This window comes from Chiloscyllium plagiosum, unplaced genomic scaffold, assembly GCF_037043375.1.
Source record: "Chiloscyllium plagiosum isolate Xiang-an unplaced genomic scaffold, Cpla_swu_hap1 HiC_scaffold_13, whole genome shotgun sequence".
Classification (NCBI taxonomy): domain Eukaryota; kingdom Metazoa; phylum Chordata; class Chondrichthyes; order Orectolobiformes; family Hemiscylliidae; genus Chiloscyllium; species Chiloscyllium plagiosum.
The window spans coordinates 10438707-10458751 of NW_028270151.1; the positions used below are offsets into that span (position 1 = coordinate 10438707).

Below are 20045 nucleotides of genomic sequence, written 5' to 3' on the forward strand. Positions count from 1 at the left end.
AATATCTACACTGACAATGACTTAGGGAAGTGTGAGTGAAGAGCTTGCCATTGTGTTATGGCTGTAGCAATATTAAAATTTTCAGTTCTTTATGTTCCAAGGAACTGATTTAATTTTCCAATTAATAATAATTTTGTTACCTTGGATCTTTACCATTACAACTACAGAATTAATTTTATGTGCTTGTAAATGGTTAAACAGAGGACAATCTGTCAAAGATATTCATTGCCTGCACACATTGCAGTTAGTACAAACTTTGAAATTTACACCCTTGTTTAAAATCCATTTATGTTCTCACTCAATATGTTTTTGACAATATTCTCATCTGTATCTGCCATTCTATATGGTTAGCTGCATAATTGAACTCTCTTTCAAGTGAAATCTGGAATATATTGTAAGAAAAAATGATGGAAGCAGATTTATTTTTATATTCCATTTGAAATAAAGGCCAACACTCCATTTGCCTTCCCAGTTACCCAGTTACTTGTTTGCTAGCTTATTGTGATTTATAGTTGAGGACTCCAAATCCCCCTGTTCTGTAGCTTTCTGCAGTCTTTCTCCATTTAAGTAATATTCAGCTCCTCTAAGGTTCCCTCTAAAGTTCAGAACTTATAATATATTCCAATTGCCAAGGTTTTGCCCATTTACCTTACTTGTCTATATACCTCTGTAAACATTTTATATCATCCTCAACACTTGCCTCCCCATCTATTTTCATGTCATCCTTAAATGTGGATATAGTAAATTCACTTTCCTTATTCCAAACATTAATATATTAGAAATAGTTGTGGCTACCCCACTGATCCCTGGGCTACCTCACCAGTTATGAGTTGCCAACATAAAAATGCAGGTGAAAGTGAGGCCTACAGATGCTGGAGATTAGAGTCAAGAGTGCGGTGCTGGAAAAACACAGCAGGTCAGGCAGCACCCGAGGAGCAGGAGAATCAATGTTTCGGGCAAAAGTCCTTCATCAGGAATGGTGAAGGGCATCCTAATGAATGGCTTTTGCCCGAAACATCAATTCTCCTGCTCTCGGATGCTGCCTGACTTGCTGTGCTTTAGCAGCAGAACATAAAAAAGCACTCTCTCCCAACTCTCTGTTTTCTATTAGTTACCCAATGCTTTAGCGTTGCAAATGTATCACTTCTAATATGTTCTCTTATTTTGTTTTGTAGTCTAATATATATCACCTAATCAAATAAATACAAGTATATTGCATCCATTGCTTCTCGTTTATTTATCCTGTTTGTTACCACCTAAAAGAAACCTAATACATTTGTCAGGCATAAATTATGCTGACTAATATTGTGTGTAGATGTAATTGCCTGAACCTATATTTACAATAAAGAGTATCAGATGAACATTACCGCTGTATATTGCACTATGAGGTTCAGGTGGCACTATTTTGGAGAAGGAGAAACAGTCACGATGTATAATTGATCACCAACTCAATATCCTCCACTTTCTACCATCCTCAAAAGTTAAAATGTCTCCCTGCTATAGGAAGGATGTTGTCAAATTTGAAAGGGTTCAGAAAAAATTATAAGGATGTTGCCAGGTTTGGAAGGTTTGAGCTAGAGGGAGAGACTGAATAGGCTGAGACTATTTTTCCTGGAGCATCGGAGGCTGAGGGATGACCTTATAGAGGTTTATAAAATCATGACAAACAGTTGGGAAGGTCTTTTTTCCCAGGGTAGAGGAGTTGAAAATTAGAGGGCATAAGTTTAAGGTGAGAGGAGAAAGGTTGAAAAGGGAACTAAGGGGCTACATTTTTCACACAGAGGGTGGTGTGTAATTGGAACAAACTGCCAGAGGAAGTGTAGGTTGGTACAGTTACATTTAATACGCAACTGAATGAGCACATGAATTGTAAGGGTTGAGAGGGACATGGGCCAAATGCTGACAAATGGGACGAGAGTAATTTAGGATATCTGGTCAGCATGGAAGAGTTGGAATGAAGGGTCTGTTTCCGTGTTGTACATTTCTATGACTCCTTTTGATTTCTACCTCTCTCAGCCTAATGCCACCATCTGAACGTCTTGATGTGGTGATGCTCATAACTTGCCACTGATAAATCTGAGTGTCATTCTGCAACAAATGGCCTGATATTTATCAGAAAGCACAATATTGCATTGCACAGACTTATATGATTTCAACCAAAAGTATGTTTCCTTCTATGCATTCATCTTCAGATTTGATTGGATTGCTGCTTGTTTGGAAGGATTTACTACTATGGCCGCATCATGAATGAATGAGGTTCTTCAAGATTGTACTTTCTGACTTGACCATGTATTAATGATGAGATAAATTATTTACGCATCAAATGCTTATTCTCTGGGGGATTTCATTAACATTTTACTATGTATTAAACAGTTTTATTGTATCTTTTTCACAAATCTAATTAACACTGTATCCCTTTGAACAGATTTCAAGTTGCCACATGCATTAAACTCTGTTCTAACAGGCCTTTTGGGACAGAACCACATTAAGATCAATAGTGAGTGCTATTAGGAGCAACAAGTGCCCTTATATTGTCCTTGAGAGTTCACAGAGTGCTTGGTGATATCTAATTATGGTGATAATAACAGAAGAAGAAGAATTGGATTTTGAAAAAAGTCATTTTGTTGATCAAGTTTGTTCATTAAATGTGCAATATACTTTAAGTTACACTTTGTTCATTGACCTGCGACAGGAAAGTGCTGCATAAACAATTATCCCCTGAAAACTAATGCGCTTAACTCAGAACATTCATCCACTTTAAGCTTCAGGCTTCCTGTTTTATGCCATGCCTTAGTTGCACTCCAGGAACATTTCGTGAGACATGATCAGACCACAAGTTATTGAACAGGTGATCCCTGATCACATGGCATTGGATCATGTGATATCTAAAAATGGTGTTGCGTTTACCATGAGGTAATTGTCAATGACTAGGATTCAACGAATGACTCAATAGGATTGGTGGCAGCTCTCATTTTGTTGTACTTAGCCCTCTTGACAATTTACACACTGAAAATGGACATTAGAGCACTGTTGCTTGTGGTTTTGATGCTGGTAGCCATTGTTATTGAGATCTTCCAAGAATCATGAGGCAAAGAGAAGGAAATTAAAAAAAACAGGTTGGGAAAGAGGGAGATGGATGATGTGGAAGAGAACCCAAAGCAAGGAAAACTGGAAAATCCACAATGAGAAAACCAAATGCAAGAGGAACTAAAGAATACCATCAATAAAGGACATCACCTGTCCATTTGAAAGCTCAAAGTATCAGTGAGAGTGTCCCAGAATATTGTTGCCATAACCATAAGGATCAGAGGCTGAGAGTTGACCCTGTCAGCATCTGATTTACAGTTTTCAACAATTCCAAGCATTATTCACAAAGACAAAATATCCAGTCACAAAGTTGACATTTGCCAACCTGACATAATCAAAAAGATCAAAGAGCAGTGTTGAATTCCCAGAAATGTAATGCCAACACAGCAAGTGCCCTTCCTCCTGTCTCTGATTACAACTCCATGGAGTAAAATTGTTTAGTTTTGAAAAAAACTGTTTTATTCATTCATGGGATGAGGGTGTCACTGGCCAGGCTAGTGTTTATGGTCATCACTAATTGCTAAAGGACCGTTAAGAGCCATATTGCTGTGGGTCAATTCAGTGATCTGGCCTGGAGCAGGTGGGACTTGAACCCAGAGACCCTACTCAGAGGCAGGAATTCTACTACATACCATAGTGATCCTCTTTTATTCATACTTGTACACACAACTGAGCTTTCTATTCATCTCCATCAACAAATCACTTATGATATTTCTTTTATTTGTTAACCAGTAAAACCCTTGTGTTTTTCAATTGATTCATTTACATTAAGGGTAATACAGACCATCAAAGATCAGAGAGAGGGAGGGGCTACACCAAGGTAGAGTTGGAAGAAGACTTAAAGTGCTCAACTACACCCACCCACCCAACCCCCAACCCCACCAATCCCCTCCAGATGTGCCTACCTTTCTCTGAAGGCATCAACAGCATTGGTCAACTCTGTATGCTCCGTCTTCAAGGACACCTGAGCACAAATGCAGCTGCAAAGAGGGTATTGTGTTTAATAGGAGTTATTTATAAAAGTCCCGTTAGCAAAAATAAAAGAGTTGACCCGTCCTATTGGAACTCCCCATTTGCTGTAATGCGATTGCTCACCCCTAAGATTCCCAAGCCATACTGATTCCTGACAATCAAACTCAACCTAATTTTGCCACATCTGATCCCAGCTCTCTGCTATCAAAAATTGGGACTGGGGAGAGGAGGAAAGTCATTGAACTGTATGTGGACAGGAAATTTAAATCACTCATTCCGCTATACACCCAGACATTCCCGGAGGAGCAGGAACCCTGCTGTCGTGCCATTGTTATCCGAAAACACTCAATAAAATTCAGGCACACTGAATCCAAATCTGTGGTTCCTCCAAAAGCACCAAACAATATGAATCAACACACATGAAGAATTCCATGTTGCAATCTTGATCCAGAACAAAGCTGTTTTTAATGTTATAAAAATTGAAAGAACTGCAGATGCTGTAAATCAGAAACAAAAGCAGCAATTGCTGGAAAAGCTCAGCAGGTCTGGCATAATCTGTGGAGAGAAATCAGAGTTAATGTCATTGTCATTGACAGTCATTGGACCCAGAAAAATGACGCTTATTTTATCTATATGTAGGAAGAAATCTGGATTTTTCTGCTTTTTCATATTTGTTAAGGAAAAGTGCACGTCTAAAACTATAGCTTCCTCTGGTTCTGCTATATTCAGGGTTTTGTATTTCTTGAAGCATTTCTTAATCTGCCACTGTAATTTCAATATTAACTATTAATTGTCTTTTGGAAATTCGTTATTATGTTGACCTTTTTTTAAATATCTGGGAATAACCTGTCCGTAAGATTGTACTGAAAACAAATCTTGCCATTGAAGACAGCTTACACACAAAAAGAGCTTGCAATCTGTTTAGGACTGACTGCAGCTCTCATATTGTTACACCTGCCGCTCCCCTTAACAACTTACGCTCTGAAAATAAAAATTACTCCAATCTCAAGAAAGTCGCTTATTTATCAAAGGTGTCTCTCTAATGACCACTACATTTGAAAATTAAATGGTAATTTAATTTTGTACAATCCTCTGGTTTCATACACCACAAATCTTAATATTTGATAGAGCCAGGGTCATATAGCATAAAAAAACTGACCCTTTGGCCCACCATGCCTCTGCCAAATGATAAGCACCAAAATACATTAAATTAGGTTTTGTATAGGTGTGTTACTTTTCATCCATGGAATGTGGACATTGCTGGTATGGGCAGTATTTACCTGGTAATAAATTTCCTTGAGAGGGTGACAGTGAGCTCTTCTTGACCCCTTGCTGTTCATCTGGTGTTATTACAGCGACAGTGTTGTTTGGAAGGGGTTCCAGATTTTGTCCTGAAATCCATTGATTCTTCATAGACTGGTCTTGAAATGTTAACTCTGTTTCTCTCTCCACAGAGGCTATCAGTCATGCCACGTTTTGCCAGAACGATCTGTTTTTAATATCTCATTTCCAGCATCCACCATACTTTGCTTGTAAATGGATTTTTAATGTGGTGAAAGAAGTATAAATGGTTGTGACTGTTGGAGGTCCGTCATCTCAGCTCCAGGACATCCCAGCAGGAGTTGCTCAGGGTAGGGTGTTAGGCCCAACCATCTTAATCCTGCTTTATCGATGACCTTCCTTCCATCTGAAGGTCAGAAGTGGAGATGTTCGCTGGGGATAGCACAAGGTTCAGCACCATTCTGAAATGCTCAGATATCAAAGCATGTCCAAAACACAACAAGACCGGGACAATATCCAGTTTTGGGTTGATAAGAAGTAGGCAATATTTATGCCATATAATAGCCAGGCAATGGTCATCTCTAAAAAAAGGGGATCTAACTATTGCATTCTTTGACATTCACTGGCATTACATTCACTGAATCCTCCAATATTAAAAATCACACAACACCGGGTTATAGTCCAACAAGTTTAATTGGAAGCACTAGCTTTCAGAGCGCTGCTCCTTCATCAGGTGGATCATCACCACGATCCACTATAACAGTAGAAAAGCAAGTTGCGAAAAAGTTAGAACTTCAATGATAAAAGAGGATATCAATCTTGAAAAGGATAGGTTAGCTCATATATTAACTGAATATTACATAAATCTTTCACAATAAACAATACATTTAGTTGCCAATTTGATTTTAAAACAATACAGTAAAAGATGTATAGAGTCATAGAATCCCTACAGGGCAGCACGGTGGCTCAGTGGTTAGCACTGTTACCTCACAGCATCAGGGACCTGGGTTCAATTCCAGCCTCGGGTCACTGTCTGTGTTGAGTTTGCACATTCTCCCCGTGTCTGTGTGGGTTTCCTCTGACAATCCAAAGACGTGCAGGTTAGGTGGATTGGCCATGTTAAATTGCCCATAGTGTTCAGGGATGTATAAGTTAGGTACAGAAGTCAGGGGTAAATCTAGGGTAGGGGAATGGGTCTGGGTAGGTTACTCTTCAGAGGATCGGTGTGGACTTGTTGAGCTGAAGGGCCTGCTTCCACAGTATAGGGATTCTATTTATGTGTGGGTGAAGATTTACTTGGATCGTTCATACAGTAAGCCAGCTCAATGGGTAATTCTGTATCATGTATAGCATTAACTTACATTTATATACTGTCTTTGATATGGTAAAAGATGTTTCACAGGAAAGTAATCAGTGGAACATTGACACTAAGCTAAGCAAAGACATATTAGGGCAGATGACCAGGTTTGATCAAGAGTTTAGTTTTGAGGATTGTCCAAAAGCAGAGGAGAAAGGTATAGGAAATGAATTCAAGAGTTGAGACACTAGGCAGCTGAAGTCAAAATCACTGTCGTGCACATCTGGAAATTTGGAGAAAATTTGGAGGCTAGAACTGACGAATGCAGAGGTCTCAAGAATTGCCGAGATGAAACACAATGTGGATGAGAACTAAAAGCTCAGACGTGGGCATCCAGTGGGTGGTGTGGGACATCATCAACACCTGATTTGTATTCCACTACAATCTGTTAGTGTATAGCCTTAAATTCTAGCACTACTATCTAACCCAGGAGCTCAACTCTAATTCAATGAAAAATTCAGAAGAGCATGCTAGGAGCATCATGAGGCATGAATAAAAATTGAAATGTCAGGTTGGTGAAGCTAGAGCACAGGACCACAGGAATGCTCAGCAGTAGAAGCAACTTGCGATATGTAGAGCTCAGCGATTCCACAACCAATAGATCAGATCAAAGCTCAATAGTCTTGACACATCCAGTCTATACTGACAGCGGGAAATTAAGCAGTGAACTAGAGGAGGAAATTTCATGAACATCTTGAAGGACAGCAGAGTTACATTTAAATGAATGTAAAAGCCAAGGCATTTGCAGCTATCTTCAGTCAGAAATACTGGGGAAATGATTTATCTCAGCCTCCAATTGATGATCCCACTATTACAGATCTATATAATTTGTTCTATGTGGTATTATGAAATGACAAGTGGGTATAACAAAGGGTATGGGCCTTGGCACACCATGGTTATAGCGTTTCTGGACGCTTGCAATATAGTGCTTCAGAACTAACCATGTCTCTAATCAAGTTTCCATTTGGAGTTCCAATACTGTCAGGACACTGGCCTGTACCAAAGTGAAAAGTTGCCAGATATGTCCCACCAAATGAAAGCAGGAGATAATCGTTTCAGCCGATGCCACTCAGTATCCACTCTTAGTCATCAGCAAAGTGGTGTAAGGTGTCACAAGGAAACAATCTATTCACGAATGCAATAAACAGCTCCAGACATGATTCTGGCTCCATTCAAACTCGCTCTGCACACAGGAAGCAAGTGCGTCTGCATTTAACATCAAAACAGTATTTGACCAGGTATGGCAGCAAGGAAGCCTTGTTAAATTGAAGTCGATGGGAATCGGAGGGAACTGTTCACCGGTTGGCATTGCTCCGATCACAGTGGGGGAGCTTGTGGTTACTGAAGATCACTCATCTCAGGAAAGGATATCACTGCAGAAATATCTCAGGGTAATGTTCAAAGCCCAACCAGCTTCAGCAGCTTTATCTAGAACCTTGCCTCTATGATCCTTATCAAAAAGGGGTTGTCCCCTGATGATTGCTTCCTTTCTACCGGAAGAATGGCCAAGTACAGTGCTTGATATGCCTCAGTATCCATTGTGGTGGTGGAAGCAGAGTCATTAGAGACATTTAAGTGAATGTTGGACATGCACATGGATAGCAGTGAGTTGAGGGGTGCGTAAGTTAAATTATTTTATTTTATATTTAGATTAATCCTCGGCTCAACATCGTGGGCCAAAGGGCCTGTTCTGTGCTGTACTTTTCTATGTTCTATGTTCTATCATGGAGGGGGTATAGGTTCAAGGTGTTGTGGGAAGGTTCAAAAGAGATGTGTAAGACAAGTTTTTCACACAAAGGGTGGTGAGTGCGTGGAATGTACTGCCAGAGGAGGTGGTAGAAGCACACACAACAGCAGCATTCAAGAAACACCTGGACGAACACATGAATAAGAAGGGAACTGAGACATACAGATCCTGTAAGTGAAGACAGTTTTAGTATTGAAGGGCAAAGTGTGGTGGTGCAGGCTAGGAGGGCCGAAGGGCCTGTGCTGTCTTGTTCTTTGTTCTTTGATTGTCATTTTGTTTGCCTCATGTCTACCTCTATCATAAGAATATATGAAACAGGTGCAGGATTAGGCCATTCAGCCCCTCACTTCTGACCTACCATTCAATAAGACCATGGATGCTTTGTCCCACCTCCTCTTTTGTGGCCACCTTCTCAGAGCCCTCTGAAATAACTCCACAGAGGTTGGCATCCTGTCACCAATCACCCTTTATTTATATGTGATTTCGCTGCTCCTTGGATGCTGCCTGAATTGCTGTGCTCTTCCAGCACCATTAATCCAGAATCTGGTTTCCAGCATCTGCAGTCATTGTTTTTACCTCTTTATTTATATGTGCAGAGTATTTGATCTTAGTCCAGCTTTCTTAGACCAGCTCACAGAGTGAACAGAGCCTCTGACATTCCAGTTTACATCTGTCAGCCAGGGCTCCCCGATTGGATTAGGTTGACAGCACCAATCAGGGAACTCATATTCTATGAGGTCCACCTGGCTGACCTTGTTACAATCACTACCCCTCCCTCAACTCCTCATTATTTCAAAAATCTATCTCCTACTTCAATAATTGGAATGAGCTATCTTATGGGATAAAAAATTCCTTCGTAACTAAGTTTTAAATGAATGTCCTTTACTTTACAATGATGTCCCCAGTTTGAAATCTTCCCACTAGTGGAAACATCTTAGAGACGTAGATTCATATAGCACAAAAACAGACCCTTTGGATTATGCCGACCATAATCCCAAACTAAACTAGCCCCACCTGCCAGCTCCTGACCCATATTCCTCCAAACCTTTCCTATTCATGCACTTAACTGAGCGTCTTTTAAACATTGTAACTGTGTCCACATCCACCACTTCCTCAGAGAGTTCCTTCCACATGCAAACCGTGCTCTGTGTAAAAAACATGCCCCTCATGTCTTTTTAAATCTCTCACCTCTCACCCTAAAAATATACACCCTTGTCTTGAAATCCCCCATCTTATAGAGAAGACACCCACCATTAACCCTAACATGATTTTAATAACCTCTATAAGTTCGCCTCTCAACCTCCCACACTCCAGTGAAAAAGGTCCCAGCCTATTCAGTCTTTCTTTCCAGCTCAAACCTTCCATACCCAGCAACATCCTGGTAAATCTCGTCTGAGCCTTCTCTCGCTTAATAATAATAAAGGGGACATAAATTTAAGGTGAAGGGTGGAAGGTATAGGGGGGATGTCAGGGGTAGGTTCTTTACCCAGAGAGTGGTGGGGGCATGGAATGCGCTGCCTGTGGGAGTGGCAGTCAGAATCATCGGCGACCTTTAAGCGGCAATTGGATAGGTACATGGACGGGTGCTTAAGCTAGGATAAATGTTCGGCACAACATCGTGGGCCGAAGGGCCTGTTCTGTGCTGTATTGTTCTATGTTCTATGTTCTATGTTCCTTCCTATAACTGGGTGACCAGAACTGGACACAGTGCAAGCCCCTTAGAATCTTCTATGTTTCAATTTTTCAATTCCTCATTCTTCTAAACTCTCATGAGTAAGGGTCTAAACTGTCTCTATCATCTCACTTCATCCATTTTATCAAATCCCTAAACTAGTTCCACAATTACCCACGTCACTTTGATCTTTGCTGTTTGTTGTTCTTTTCCTGGTAATGATCCTAATTGTCCATTTGGATCTGAACACAGTGAGAATGTTTAAATAAGATGCTGGAAGTACTCAGTTTTTAGATCAGAGTGGTGCTGGAAAAGCACAGCAGGTCAGGCAGCTTCCGAGGAGCAGGAGAATCGGCATTTCGGGCAAAAGCCCTTCATCACTCAGACTAGGCAATATCTGTGTGGAGAACAAGAGTTAATGCTTTGGGTGCTGGAAATCTGAAACAAAAACAGAAATTGCTGGAGAAACTCAGCAAGTCTGACAGCAGAGAATAAAGCGGCAACTCTTTCACGCAGAGGGTGGTGTGTGTATGGAGTGAGCTGCCAGAGGAAGTAGTGGAGGCTGGTACAATTGCAACATTTAAGAGGCATTTGGATGGGTATATGAATAGGAAGGGTGTGGCGGGATATGGGCCGGGTGCTGGCAGATGGGACTAGATTGGATTGGGATATCTGCTCGGCATGGACGGGTTGGACCGAAGGGTCTGTTTCCATGCTGTACATCTCTATGACTCTATGACTCTAAGTCCACCCATCCTTTAACAGAACTGTGTTTATTCCATTAGTCCCAAAATCAGGAAATTATCTTGTTTCTTCCTTAAAAGAATCTAACAATAGTAGAATCAAGATATAGGGCTACGATTTTGTTTATAATATTGCAACTCAAAATAAGAGTAAGCTATTCATGAGCCCATCTTGCTTGTAGTTTCAGAAGTTTCTAATCATAATACTTCTCTTCTAACTCCCACTGCTTCATTCCTCCTGACCTCACTTAAAACAAAACTCTTCCGAATTCCACTCTGTTAAATGATAAGCTTAAATACTTCACACAGTGTTATGTATTCAACACACAATCGTTCATGGTCAAGCTTTTTTTTTCTCAAATGAGAACAAATTGAGCTGCCTGAACATCTCGCCACAGCTCTCAACCCCAGAATCAGCAGAGCTGTGTGTTTAATGTTCTTTTTCCAAACCTCCCCCCTCTCCCATTCCCTCTGTTTCTTAAAAGTAAATGTATATAAATTTAAAATTGTCTGCTGGATAAGAATTCCCTTGCAGCAGTGATGCTGCTAATGAAGGACTTCTTCAATAAAATACTTTGGAACAAAGGAAGTTTTCTCTATAAATCAGCTGAATGTACCAAATAACTGCATATTGAAAGCATCTGTGCTGAAAAGTCTGTGAAAATCTGCACCAGTTGAACCAGGAAAGGAGGAATTTCCTGATTAGAAGTCTTTCAGCTCAAGGCTACATGTATGAGCATGATATTTTTTAAAAGATTCATTTAAGGCTGTGACATTCTAAAGTTCTTGCTTTGCTGATTAGCCTCAACTTTGAGGAACAAAGAGATTTACATTTATATGGCATTGTTTGTGACATCAAAATGTGCCAAAGTCTTTAATAGCCGCAAGAGATTGTTTGAAGGAAATTTCCTGTTGTAAGGTAGCAGCCAGTCTGCAAGGCTTCACTAGAAACCAATGGGTTAATGACTGTGGAGTTTGTACATTCTCCCCTTGTCTGCGTGGGTTTCCTCCGGGTGCTCCAGTTTCCTCCCATAGTCCAAAGATGTGCAGGTTAGGTGAAATGGCCATGCTAAATTGTCCATAGTGTTCGGGGCATTATCAGGGGTGAATGTAGGGGAATGGGTCTGGGTGGGTTGCTCTTCGGAGGATCGGTGTGGAATTGTTGGGCCGAAGGGTCTGTTTCCACGCTGTCGGGAATCTAATCTAATCTAATCTAATCATATCACTTTTACCCATGTCATTCAAGAAGCACAAACAGGAGATGAAGAGAATATTACTAGCTTTTCTGGAATGGTGTCTTAGGATCTGTTACATGTGTCTGAAAAGGTAAGTAGGTAGTTCTGAGGAAGGGTCACTCGAACTCGGATTTTCTCTCCACAGGTGTTGCCGGACCTGCTGAGTTTTTCCAGCAGTTTCTGTTTTTGTTTCTGACTTGCAGCATCCACAGTTCTTTCGTTTATTTTTTAAAGGTAGGATAAGGCCTCAGTTTAACATATCATCCAAAGGACTACACTGGGGTAGTGGTGGGTAGACATGTGGTAGGTGGGAACTGCATTCCTCCCCACTGTGGTGATATGTTAACTTAAATAATATACTGAAATGTAAATAATGTACATCCTTCCACCAATGTACTGAAATCTCTGGAGTGGTTCTTACAATCTTCTGACATGGAAGTGACTTTGCGAACACTGGGGTTGACATCTTGGATAAATTAAGCCTGAGGAAGTTAGTTAAAATAAATTTTATCACTAACACTGTATGCCAGGAAAATATCCTAATTATCACTGTGGAGATCAGCTTCAGTTCCTGGACAATTGGTTTATTCGTGCTGTTGACCTTTGCTCCTCATTCTTGAGTCCTGGGTCTTTCAAAGGCAGAAGCCCAGGGGCAAAGAGCAAAGGTCATTGACATACATACACAAATCTTGCCTTCTTGTGAATGTGAATTTCTTCATAAGGGACCTTTGTTCGATGATAGGCTTTCTCTCCAAGTCTGCCCCACCTCTTGTAACTCATTCCATAGCCCCCACCTGCTACCCCTCTGGGTGGCACGGTGTCTCAGTGGTTAGCACTGCTGCTTCATAGCACCAGGGACTCGGGTTTGATTCCAGCCTTGGGTGACTGTGTGGACTTTGCACATTCCCCCCACCAGGTAAAAACAATGACTGCAGATGCTGGAAACCAGATTCTGGATTAGTGGTGCTGGAAGAGCACAGCAGTTCAGGCAGCATCCGAGGAGCAGCAAAATCGACGTTTCGGGCAAAAGCCCTTCATCAGGAATAAAGGCAGAGAGCCTGAAGCGTGGAGAGATAAGCTAGAGGAGGGTGGGGGTGGGGAGAAAGTAGCACAGAATACAATAGGTGAGTGGGGGAGGGCTTGAAGGTGATAGGTCAGGGAGGAGGGTGGAGTGGATAGGTGGAAAAGAAGATAGGCAGGTAGGACAAGTCATGGGGACAGTGCTGAGCTGGAAGTTTGGAACTGGGGTGAGGTGGGGGAAGGGTTTCCTCTCACAGTCCAAAGATGTGCAGGTTAGATAAATTGGCCATGCTAAATTGTGTTAGGTGCAATAGTCAGGGGTCAATATAGGGTAGGAGAATGGGTCTGGGTGGGTTACTCTTTGGATGGTCAGTGTGGACTTGTTGGGCCAACTGGCCTGTTTCCATACTGTAGGGAATCTAATCTAATCAAACCACCACGATCCCAGTTCTCCTCTCTGTGAGTTAGAGTATGATCCCATTAAGCCCAATAAATCTCTATCACAATATTCAAGTAGCCATTGCCCATGCAGCAAATAGTGTTTATTTTCCTGGACTCCTGATCTGAAAACACACAAGTTAGGTTTCGCCCATATCAGTTTGAAAGTTTTAAGTCAAGTCTGTAAAGTCAGTAAAAGGGAACAATGAAACTATTGGATTATAAATAGCTCATAAGTAATGGTAAAAGTTCATTAACCTAAAATATTAACTCTATTTCTGTCCACAGTTGCTGCCTGATCTGCCGAGACTTGTCAACACTTTCTCATTTGATTCCACCGGTTTGCTTATCTGCCCAGTCCATATGTGACTCCATTAGTACACCAGTGTGTTTGGCTTGTAGTTACCTTCTTCAATGACCTCCCAGGTCACTCCACTGTATCAAACTGATTCTGATGGTTCAATTAGAGGGATTGCCATCATTCAATCAGGAGCACCTAGGGATTATCAATAATTGCCAGCTTTCCCAAAAACACTGACAAGCAAAATAAATTAATATCTGAGCCTTTATGCTGATAGTTAGGATAGATGAATTTATCAAATGGGTATAGAAATATAGACCTATGGAAAATAGGAACAGAAGTAGGTGCAGACTAGGACATCATGGTGGCTCAGTGGTTAACACTGCTGCCTCATAGTACTAGGGATCCTGGTTCAATTCCTCAGATAACTGCGTGGAGTTTGCACATGCTCCTTGTGTCTGCATGAGTTCCCTCCAGGTACTCCAGTTTCCTCCCACAGTCCAAAGATATGCAGGTTAGGTGGATTGACTGCGCTAAATTGTCTATAATGACCAGGATTAGGTGGGTCAGCTATGATAAATGTAAGGTTATAAGGTAGGGATCTGGGTGAGATGCCCTTTGGACTGAATGGCCTGCTTCTACATTGTAGGGATTCTTTATAATTTGAATGCGATCTGCCATTCAATATGATCATGGCTGATCATCAAACTCAGTTCCCCTTTCCCACTTTCTCCCTATATTCTTTAGTTCCTTTCGTCCTAAGAACTATATCTGATTTGTTCTTGAAACCATTCAAGAATAAAGAGGCCAAATCTTTTTCCAGCTGATGTGCAGTTTCTTCCAGACATTCTTGGAAGGTGATCTGGAGATGAACCCCTGCCCTACTTGTTTCTCCCCATAGCTGGACACACTGAGGTAAATTCAATTGCTTCCTATAATTCTCAGATATCCCAATTCAATAATTCATGATGTCTCTATTTTGTAGGTAAATTTGAGTCCTGGTTGCAAATTCTGCTTTGGATCAGCATTCCTAGATTTTAAAGCTTCCTATGGCTCCTTAGGATTCCTTGTGTTTTAAAATTATAAAATCTGTCAGGCTTCTATGATTCTATAATTAGCTAAAGAGGGTGGTGAAACAAGTTTCTTTTAACCAGCAAGTTATTATGATCTGGAATTGTCTCCCTGATATGGTGCAGAAGGCAGATTCACAAATAATTCTCAACAGAGAGTGGGATACATACTTCAAAAAGTAAACTTTGTAGGACTGTAGAGAATGGATTGGGGAAAGGGGCTAATTGGGTAAATTTTCCAAAGAGCTAGCAAACAAAGTCATAATGGGCCAAATGGCCTCCCTGTGCTGTGTATCTCAGATTCTGTGTCTTGCAGAATGAAGAAAATGAAATATTTACTTTGCTTAGGAATTCAAGTAATTTACATTTATTATACTTCAATGATATCCAGATTGCCATATGGCATTGAAATTGTTTAACGTGTGAACTATCAAAACACAGTAAGGTGTCAACCCCTTGAGCGAAGAAGCCGAAAAATAAAAGTAAATTAGCTCAAATTTATACAGTCATATCCCTTCATGCCATGTTTGGGTTTATGGAAATCATAACGATATGTTATAGTCGTTACAAGAAAATAGATAACACTATGTAAAATGAAAAGGTGAGGTTATTAGCATACTAGCGATAGTAGCATATTAGAAACATCATTTTTAGGACATGTGACTGCGATTTTCAAATTTGAAAGTCAAGATGCATGGTCCCGTCTTGTTTTTTTCAACCATGGGCCCTATACCTCTCTTCTAGTACAGTCTAAGACCTTCCTTTATCACCCACCATATTGTTGAGCACTGGGACTTGAAAACAGCACATCATCATTTATTTCTTGGTTCAGAACAGGAATAAGATAGAAAAAAGCAATTTCATTCAAATAAATCTTTGGCAAATGTCAATACGTTTATAGTTTGCCAGAGTCAGAAGTCACGTGACACCAGGTTATAAGTCCGACAGGTTTATTTGAAATCACAAGCTTTCAAAGCGTTGTTTCTTTGTCAGGTGAAGTGTCCACCGCTTAGCCAACACCCTCACCTCTGCATCAAGTTTGTCACAGAGTCATAGTGTTTTTGTAGAATCACAGAATTGTTACAGTGCAGTGCAGTGCAGTGTACTGTGTCTGCACCAGCTCTTCAAATAAGCATCATTCCCTACTATCAATCTCCTGCTTTCTTCCCATATTCTTGCACCACTACTATGCAGATAATCTTCCAATTCTCCCAATTGAACCTGCCTCCACTGCATTTCCAGACTGTGTATTCCATACCACAACTACTCACTGAATTAAAAAGGTTTTTCCTCATGACACCCCTGCTTCCTTTCTACATCTATTCCCTCTCGTTCGTGTTCCTTTATGAGCAGGAACAGCATCTCCCTATCCACTCATGATTTCCAAAAGCTTAATCAGATCTCCTCTCAGCTTTCTTCTCTCCAAGGAGAACAGTCCCAATTCTAGATCAGAGTGGTGCTGGAAAAGCACAGCAATTCAGGCAGCATTCGAGGAGCAGGAAAATCGACGTTGCAGGAAAAAGCCCTTCATCAGGAATAGAGGCAGGGTGCCTGCAGAGTGGAGGCACCCTCTCATTTATCTCTCCACCCTGCAGGCACCCTGCCTCTATTCCTGATGAAGGGCTTTTGCCGAAATGTCGATTTTCCTGCTCCTCGGATGCTGCCTGAACTGCTGTGCTTTTCCAGCACCACTCTAATCCAGAATCTGGTTTCCAGCATCTGCAGTCCTTGTTTTTACCTAACAGTCCCAATTCGTCAATCCATCCTTATAAGTGAAGTTTCTAATCCCTGGAACTTTGCAATTTAGCATGGCCAATTCACCTAACCTGCACACCTTCAGACTGTGGGAGGAGGCTGGAACACCCAGAGGAAACCCATGCAGACACTGGGAGAATGTGCAAACTCCATACAGACAGTCACCCAAGGCTGGAATCGAACCCAGGTCCCTCGAGCTGCGAGGCAGCAGTGCTAACCACTGAGCGAACGTGCTGCCCCAGTGCATGTTGCAGACTGAAGTGACAGAACTTCCAATTAGAATCATAGAGTCATACGGTGCAGGGGAAGTCCTTTAGCATCAAGTCTGTACCAATACGTGAGCAACATCTGACCTTCAAACTAATCCCAGTTACCCAGACTTGGCCCACAGCCTTGAGTGTTATGAATCAATGTGTTAATGCAGTAAATACTATTTATGTTACTGGACTCTTGATCTGGATCATGTGAGGTCAAATCCTTCTTTAAAAGTTTGAAAGTTTTAATTTGAATCTGAAAATAAAAAAAACAAAGTAAACGGGACCATAGAGCATTTTGATTGTAAAAATACAAAAATACAATGGTGAAAGGTCATCACCCTGAGTTTCTCTCCATCGTAGAGTCATACAGCATCCAATTTTCTTGCTATCACACAGGAGAGATTTGATATCCTGTTACACAAGTTATGTACGTTTTCAACTCAGCAATAAGAAATGACATCCAACATGTTTTAATGTTCAGAGAACTATGGAATCCCTACAGAGTGGAAACAGACCCTTTGGCCCAACAAGTCCACGCCAACCCTCCAAAGAGTATTCTACCCAGACCCATTCCCCTACCCTATTACTCTACATTTACCCCTGACTGATGCACCTAATCAATACATCCATGAACATTATGGATAATTTGGCATGGCCAATTCTCCTGACCTGCACATCTTTGGACTGTGGGAGGAAACCCACGCAGACATGGGGAGAATGTGCAAACTCCACACAGTCAGTCGCCTTAGGCTGGAATCGAACCTGGTACCCTGATGCTGTGAGACAGCAGTGCTAACCACTGAGCCATTGTGCTGCCCCCAGCCATTATGGCACTCCCTCTTCTTTTTCACTTGTGGGAGTAGGATTATAATCGAGGCTACACTGATTAATATACTATTTCAGCTCTCTGGTGCCTCTACCACTCCTAAATTAAATCTTGTGTGAGCAATCTGAACCCAGTTTCTGAGCTCAGTTTCTGGTGTGTGTTGGAGTGGAAGAGACACAGCACAAAACTGTCCCACAATGCAGCAAGAATTAGAAAATCTCACTCAAAGTGCAGCAAAGATTAGTGGTGGGAAATGGCAACCCTCCACCAGCTCAGTTGCAAGTACCTTTTCTGAGCTTGCAGGGAAAACATGTTATTACTGTAGTGTGTTTACTCTGCATGCGAAATAATAGTTAAGTTAGGAGAGCTTAATGCTGACACTGGGAAGAGAGAAAATAAAGTTCTGTTCCACAACGTGGGCATTTCTCAGCTTGACGAGCATAAGATTTGCCACAAAAAGTGACACATTGCTATTGGTAACACCTCAGACTATTCCAGGCTGTTCCTATAGTGCTGAAAATGGCATAAACAGCCTGTGGATTGTCACAGTGGCTTTGAAACGATTACCTGCTGGAAGTTAACCAGCAGGAATTTAATTATACAGGGTATGCCACCAATGCAATTCAAGGTTGTTAAGCATTTCTACTGAGATGTGTTGTGACTGAGGTTTAATATGTCAGACCTGGGCGATGTGTACTGCAATGGCACTGAACACCTTTGTTTCAGAGATCTATGTGACAATTAAATGACCAATCAAACCAAGTTTCTGCCTTTACCTCATCAAAAAAAAGTGTTCTCCCTGCTCTGAATAATAGGTATTTGTCATTTTTTTAATAATGCCTAGCATTTTCCACAGTCAATAATTTCCTCCTATTGTCCTTCAGGTGCATTCATGCCAATTGGCCTACTCTTCCTACAAAATCCCTGCCCACCCACCCCCAATGCACAACCTCCCCAATCTTCCTTTCTTCTCTCAACACTTCAACAAACAGAAGCAAGACTTGAGCACATCCCAGGGATCTGAGTCCCAATATCGGATTCACAGATTAACACTGTTTGGCAGATTTCTAAATTGTAAGCTCCAATCCAGATTTGTACCAGTAAAATCTGTTAATAATGTGGTTGTAGGTGTTACTTGTCATGACTCCTACTGCTGTACTTATGTAAAACAAGTAGAACGTGACATCCAAAATGATCTGAACTAAAGGTATATATGAATTGTTGCTTTCCTGTTGTTTTCGGCTTTGATGTTAAACATCTTGGCTCTAGATCTTTGTCACTTTTATCTTATAACCAAATTCCAGGAGGTGCTTCAGAAAGACCTCATCTTTCTGTCCACCATGTTCTAGAATCCAATGGGCTGAATCCCTGATACTTATCTTTATGACATTGATTCAGATGGGAACTCACTGGGGAGGACATTGTAGCTATTCTGGCACTTTGTACTACAGAGTAGTCTGTTTGCAATGTGTACCAATAGCACTCTGTTTTCTTTACAACTCAGAATCTGTAATTATTGATTCATGTGACAGATTTTAGATGGTCAATTCCCTTAATGTTTTCATATCTTGTGAGTGTTATAATAGCATCATCAGTTTCAAATGTATATTTGGAATTCTAGAACTTCAAAGTTATAAGATTTTTTATAAAATTCACTAGTTTAGTGAGCCTGATGTAGATAGAAACATAGAAAAGAGGAGCAGGCATAGGCCATTCGGCCCTTTGAGCCCACTCTGCCATTCAATATGATGATTGCAGATCATCCAACTCAATGCAACATTTATGTCCTTACAATGTCCCTGAGTGAGGAATTGTCTAGCATTTTGGGAATTGGTTCTTGTTAATAATTAGCAATTAGATTTACAATGGTTTCTGGGTAAATGCATACTGATCCAAGTATTATTGAAATCATCGAATTCCAATGTGTCAAAACAAAACTTTTCCATGATGCCCACTGAATTGATTATTTTTGTTCCCTCATAGATATTCACCAGCTGGACGAACATTTGTTGCCTGACCTGGATAAGAATGGCATTTGGTACACTTGCCTTCATTGGTCAGTATATTAAGTATGGGAGTTGTGATGTCATCTTGCAGCTATACAGGACATTGGTTTGGAATACTGCATTCACTTCTGGTTTCCCTCCTATTGGAACAATGTTATTAAACTTGCAACGGTCTAGAAAAGATTTACAAGGATGTTGCCAGGGTTGGAGGGTTTGAGCTATAGGGAGAGGTTGAATAAGTTGGGACTGTTTGCCCTGGAGCATCAGAGGCTGAGGGG

The 20045-nt window shown here is 41.0% G+C and overlaps 1 long non-coding RNA gene across 1 annotated transcript in view; it reads left to right on the forward strand.

The window, feature by feature from the left end:
• The window catches only part of LOC148148237 (uncharacterized), a 97579-nt gene that overhangs the window by 65680 nt on the left and 11854 nt on the right, over positions 1–20045 (forward strand). The window contains exon 2 of the long non-coding RNA XR_015758991.1: positions 19745–19817. This is a non-coding gene — a long non-coding RNA (uncharacterized LOC148148237). The remainder of the gene's footprint in view (positions 1–19744; positions 19818–20045) is intronic.